This window comes from Sus scrofa, chromosome 14, assembly GCF_000003025.6.
Source record: "Sus scrofa isolate TJ Tabasco breed Duroc chromosome 14, Sscrofa11.1, whole genome shotgun sequence".
Taxonomy (NCBI): Eukaryota; Metazoa; Chordata; class Mammalia; order Artiodactyla; family Suidae; genus Sus; species Sus scrofa.
In genome coordinates, this window is record NC_010456.5 from 42,040,892 (window position 1) to 42,047,443 (window position 6,552).

The window sequence follows — 6,552 nt, forward strand, 5'->3', positions numbered from 1 at the left end:
ACCTCATGGTTCCTAGTTGGATTCGTTAACCACTGCACCACAATGGGAACTCTGAGAACATTTTCATAGTTTCCGAAAGTTCTATGGACAGCACCGTGCTGGAGAGATCACTCAGGATTCTGGGTGGAAAATGTCTATGGAGGAAAAAACCAGTGAAAATGGGGTCCCAGGAGTCCAGTGAGGGCTGCTGGTGGCCAGCACCTGATATGGTGCCTGAAGCACAGCAAGTGCTCAATAAAAGACCACCACATGGATGGGTGGTCTGGACTAGAATGAGGTGATGGGGAAGGAGATGAGAGGATGATCTCCGGAGCCCCTCAGAAGGTTAAATTGATAGATTGTGGTGACTGATTGAAGAGCCAAGGTCAGCACCTCGGTTCTGGCTTGGGCAGCCAAGTGGATGATGGGGCTGTTGCTGAAGGTGGGAGTCTGGGAGAGAGGCAGGTGGATATGGGGACAAGGACGAGTTTGTGTCTGGGGTGCCTGTGCAATGGCCACATGGAGTCCGGGAGGTCATTGGATATTTGGGCCCAGAGGCTGGCAGCAAGAGATGTGGGATAAGATGGGTACACCTGTGAGAGGATGCAGGTGCAGGAAGGGGCAGAGAAGGGCCGTGGAGATGCTAACATCAGAGAGGTAGCCAGAGGAGCTGAAGCAAAACCAGGGTGAGCAGTGCCAAAGTGGCCAGCATCAATCACAGGGCACCTGTCAATCGGAACTGGCAGGCCCTGGATGCAGCCCTAGAGGGTTGCTGGTGACCTTGGAAAGAGAAGATGCTGGACACAGGGCAGTGTTGGGGGGGGAGTGGGCAGAGAAGACAGTGACAGCTGTCAGATGCCTACCGGAAATGAAGAGGCTCGTGTAGCCCGCGGCTACAGTTCTTGAGAAGCTTGTCATCAAAGAGTTAAGGCTATTACTGATGGCGATGCGGGGTGGGGGAAGGGAATTTTCTCCTGGAGATGGGAAAAACCTGTACCTGATTCCAGGTTAAAGGGAAATGGGAGGAGGTGCTAAAGATGGGGGAAAGAGCAGGTGCAGCTATTCAGCGAGGTCCATAAGTGGGGTTTGAAACCTGCTTGACTGTCTACACCAGACCCAGCAGCTGATCTGAACATCCCAGCGAGGTGGCTGTATCTTACTTATCTCCATTTCAGAGGTGAAGAAACTGAGATGGGGCCGGGGTCAGCAATCTGTCCCCATCACCTTGAGCACCTTCTCCTAATTCTTCAGAGGCCCTGTCTGGGCCAGCAGGGCCTGATCTTGAATCCAGTTCCTCTGGCTCTGACTCCAGGGTGCACCGCCCACATTCATCCTCCTTTGGGGATAAACCACAAAGTGATAAATAAGTGCCCCAGTTCTTAAGTGGGGATACTTTAGCCAGGGAAGGAGCAAGGGATACCACTTATTTAGGGCTGTTGTTTCCAGACTTACAACAAATGTATCCTGTCATCGCCCTGTTCCCCGAATATGGTATCCTGGGGATCTGCAACCAGGCGTTACCTTGACAACCCTTTACTGCTCTCATTGTATGCCATACTCTTTGTTAAGCTTTCAGGTGTGACCTCATGACACCTCATAGCACTCGTGAGAGGTGGGCCCCCTTACTCTTAAACAAATTTTTGTCTTTTTAGGGCCAACAGTAGCATATGGAAGTTCCCAGGTTAGAGGTTGAATTCGTGTTGCAGCTGCCTATGCCACAGCCACAGCAACACCAGATCTAAGCTGTGTCTCTGACCTACACCACAGCTCACGGAAACGCCGGATCCTTAACCCACTGAGCGAGGCCAGGGATCGAACCTGTGTCCTCAAGGATGCTAGTCAGATTCATTTCTGCTGCACCATGACGAGAACTCCAAAATTAGTTTTTTATTATAGCTGATTTACATTGTTCTCTTGAGCCCTATTACTCTTTAAGGTGGGGCAAGGGAGGCACAGAGAGATAAAAGTGACCTGCCCGAGGCCACACAGCATGCCTTTGGCAGAGACGGAAATCAAAAAGGGATCTGGGAGTTCCCGTCGTGGCGTAGTGGTTAACGAATCCGACTAGGAACCATGAGGTTGAGGGTTCGGTCCCTGCCCTTGCTCAGTGGGTTAACGATCTGGCGTTGCCATGAGCTGTGGTGTAGGTTGCAGACGCGGCTCGGATCCTGCGTTGCTGTGGCTCTGGCGTAGGCCGGTGGCTACAGCTCCGATTAGACCCCTAGCCTGGGAACCTCCATATGCCGCGGGAGCGGCCCAAGAAATAGCAACAACAACAACAAAAAAGACAAAAAGACAAAAAAAAAAAAAAAAAAGGGATCTGTTTGCTGCTGGAACCTGGGTCCTCTGCCAAACTGCTTCTTCTGTGTTTGAATCACAGCAGGAAGGAGGCTGCTTTTCCTCTGTCACCTTTGGTTTACCACTGAGGCAAAGGTAGAGTTGGCATCCAATTCTCTCCCCCCATCAGCCTCTTCTCCCTTAGGGATGTCATAGTCCAGGCTTTGGGATAGGACGCAGTTTGACCTGCAGGGCGACTGAGCAATCCGGCCAAAAGAAACCTGTATTTGCGTCCACTAAAAGCTTTTTGAGATCTGGGAGCCGTGGGGAAATAGGGACCAATGGGGCTATAGATTTCTTCCCAAAATGGTCTCATTTTCTTTGCAGCCCCTAGATAATTAAGAAATGGTTGGTCCTGGAGTTCCCGTCGTGGCGCAGTGGTTAACGAATCCGACTAGGAACCATGAGGTTGCGGGTTCGATCCCTGCCCTTGCTCAGTGGGTTAACGATCCGGCGTTGCCGTGAGCTGTGGTGTAGGTTGCAGACGCGGCTCGGATCCTGTGTTGCTGTGGCTTTGGCTTAGGCTGGTGGCTACAGCTCCGATTCAACCCCTAGCCTGGGAACCTCCATATGCCGCGGGAGTGGCCCAAAAGAAATAGCAAAAAGACAAAAAAAAAAAAAAAAAAAAAAAAAAAAAAGAAATGGTTGGTCCTTTTCCACTGAAGTGATGGAGGTGGAGGAGGCAGGGCGTGAATTTTTGCAGAGTGTTGAGGAGAAAGAGCCCACAGGATGGATTTGTAAATGAAGAGCCAGCTTCCTTCCTACATTCAGGCCTACCCCGGTACACCCTGAACCCCAGTTTTCTACCCACACTACTCAATCCCACCCCCGCCCTCAGAAGTAACCATTGCTCAGGAGTTCCCATCGTGGCTCAACGGTTAACGAACGCAACTAGCATCCATGAGGATGTGGTTTGATCCCTGGCCTCCCTCAGTGGGTTAAAGATCTGGCGTTGCCGTGAGCTGTGGTGTAGGTCACAGACATGGCTCGGATCTTGAGTTTGCTGTGGCTCTGGCATAGGGCAGCAGCTACAGCTCTGATTCGACCCCTAGCCTGGGAACCTCCATATGCTGCAGGTGCGGCCCTCAAAAGATAAAAAGACAAAAAAACAACAACAACAAAAAAAAAAAACAAAAAAAGAAGCCATTGCTCAGAGTGGGATGATATCTTCCCAGTTTTTCTCCTGACACCTGTGCATATTGAATTGTCATTCTGCAATGTGACTGTGCTAAAGTTGATAGAGCCAGTTTCATGTAGAAGGATGCATAGGTTATTTCCAATTTCTTTCTATTGTAAACAACGCTGTGATGAACATCTGTGTACCTAAACCATAGGCAGCACCTGCTGTCTTTACTTGGACCTGATTCTCAGAAACAGTAGCCTACTGCCAAGGGGATCCCCAGCCCTGCACCTCCCAATATTCACACCTTTAATGCTTCTATACTGAATTATGCTGGCCTGAGTGGACAGAAGTAACAGCGTGTGACTTTCAAGGCTAAGTTGAAAAAAGGCATTGCAGCCTCTGTCTTGGTCTCTTAAATCTCTCAGTCTGGGAAAGCCAACCGCCATGTCTGGAGGGCACTCAAACAGACCTGAGGAGGAACTGGGGCCTCATACCAACAGGGACACCTGCTTGTCAACCAGGCAGGTGGACCAACTTGGAAATGGGAGTGTGGTCTCAGTCAGGCCTTCTGTGACTGCAGCCCAGGCTCTCATCTGACTGCAATGTCATGAGAAGCCCTGAGCCAAAACCACGCAGCAGATTCCCAGTCCACAAGAGATGATATTTTGCTGTTTGAAGCCAATACATTTTTGGTGATTGTTTCACAGCCATAGATAACTAATATACTGAACCAAAGACCAGAGCATTCTTTAGACTCATTATGGAGAATGCCAATTTTCCCCCTCTCCTTTTCGTGTTGTCGGATTGTCAGCGCTTATTTGGATGTATAACTGACCTGATGATCTACAGTGACCACTTGATAAGAGTTCCTCTCAGCTCCCAGGATGCGGAGTGTATTTGGAAAGCCCCACATGTGATCAGCAGCCCCTTCCATGCTGTTCCCACATGAAGATTGGTTTTTGATTTGTGGCCGTGAGCCCTTCCAGGGAGAGATGTTCACAGCTTGTTCCTGTGCCCAGCTAAACCATCTAATAGCCTGAATGGGGCAGCAGAGAAAGCCCAGACTCTTGTCAGTTAATTGTTCTTTCTTTCTCTAGATTCTCAAAAGCTTTCTAAGCAGTGGAAGCCAAAACATCTGGCTCACGAAGGACTATTTCATCAGGGGCCATCCAACCAGAATAAGGGTTATCATGAGCAAGCCAGCTTCCCTTTCTCTGGCTCACGTGTGCAGAAGATTCTCCCACGTGACCCACAGACCCGGGGAACCTGCCCGGGCACTTGGAGAAATACCAAGGGCTCCATTCATTCAATCATTAATATGTTCAGTAAATATTTATTTAGTATCTCAGACACTGTTGAGAAAATTCAAAGGAGTAGAAATCATGGTTTTTGTGCTTGAAGTTGTTCACAGAGGCAGCAAGTGGAGTAAAAAGTCCATAGATGTTACACTGGGTTCCAATCCCACCCACCCTGTCTACAAGCTGTGTGACCCTGGACAGGTTTCTGTACCTCTTTGAACCTCAGCATTCTCTTCTAAAAGGAAAAGACAGTAACGGTGTCTCTCTATTTGCAGTGGTTTGAGGATTAAATGAGATATGCCTGTGGAACAAATAGTACTAGATCGAGAGCATGGCATGTGTGTAACGAGTGCTGAGTTTGACTTGACTTTTTAAAATTTATTTTATTAAAGTGTAGTTGATTTACAATGTGGTGTTCATTTCTGCTGTACAGCAAAGTGACTCAGTTATATAAACATTCTCTTTCGTGTTCTTTTCCATTATGGTTTATCACAGGATGTTGAATATAGTTCCCTGTCGAGTATAGCTACAGTAGGAGTTTGTTGTTTATCCATCTTATATATAATAGTTTGTATCTATGAATCCCAAATTCCCAATCCATCCTTCCCCCTCTCCCTCCCCCTTGGCAACCACAAGTCTATTCTCTATGTCTGTGCCTCTGTTTCTAACAAGGGCTGAGTTTATTACTACTGCTAGTAAAAGGTTCCACAGTGCCTGGAATGAGCCCGCATCACAAAATAAGACAGACTCCTGTTTGAATCCCAGCTGTGTGCATGGATCAAATTCTTGCACCACATGGAGCCTCAGTTTTTGCTCTATAGAATAGGTCTAATCAATATACCATACTGGGTTGTGGTGCAGAGGCGCCGATTCAATAAGGCAATGCCTACACTCAGTGCACACGAGACCCATAATATATGGTAGCTATTGCTGTTAGGAAAGATGATCAGAAAGGCAAATAATTGCAAGAGAGTGTAATAAATGCTATTAACAAGGTCTTTCGCATGCATGGGTTTTGAGGGCTGGATGTGGCTTTTTGAGGAACCATCCTGCAATCCATTTGTATAGCTAGGAGCTTAAGGAGCACGTCCTCATTTGACTTTGGGGCAGAACGTCTGACACAGGAACAGGACCTTACATGGTGGCCAGATGGTCCTGAACTTCCAGGAGTGACAGGGTTGTTATTAGAGTCTGTCAGACCAGGTCCACAATTCAGCTCACCATCAACTGAGCTAAGAGAAATTAATCAGTGCAGTCACCTCTCTGAGCCTCAGTGTCTTTCTTCATAAAAGAGCGTTAAGGATGACAGATGGCATGCACTGAGTGCCAGCTACATGCCAGACCTTGTTTTAAGGACTTTATGATCATTAAATTACTTAGTCTTCACATCAGCCCCACGGCGTAGCTGCTGTTATCACATCCCATTTTACGGATGGGGAGGCGTGATACAGGGACGTTAGATCTCTTGTTAGTGAACGGCTCCACCAGGATTTAAACCCAGGCAGTCTGGGTCCTCCACCAGTGCTCCGAACTTTTAACTCTGTGGCTTTATATCTGCGTGATGGGGTTTGGGGGAGGATAGGAGACAGCGCGTGTAAAGTGCTATACCAAAGTCTGCAACCTAGGTTGTGCTCTGTAAAGGGAGCTGCTGGGTATTTTTTACTGTTTCCACTCCACCTTGAACAAGGAAAGTGTTTTTTCTTTTCTCTTTCCTTTTTTTTTTTTTTTTTTTTTTTTTTTTTGACCATGCCTGTAGCTTGCAGAAGCTCCCAGGCCAGGGATTGAACCCACAGCACGGCAGCAACCCAAGCCACA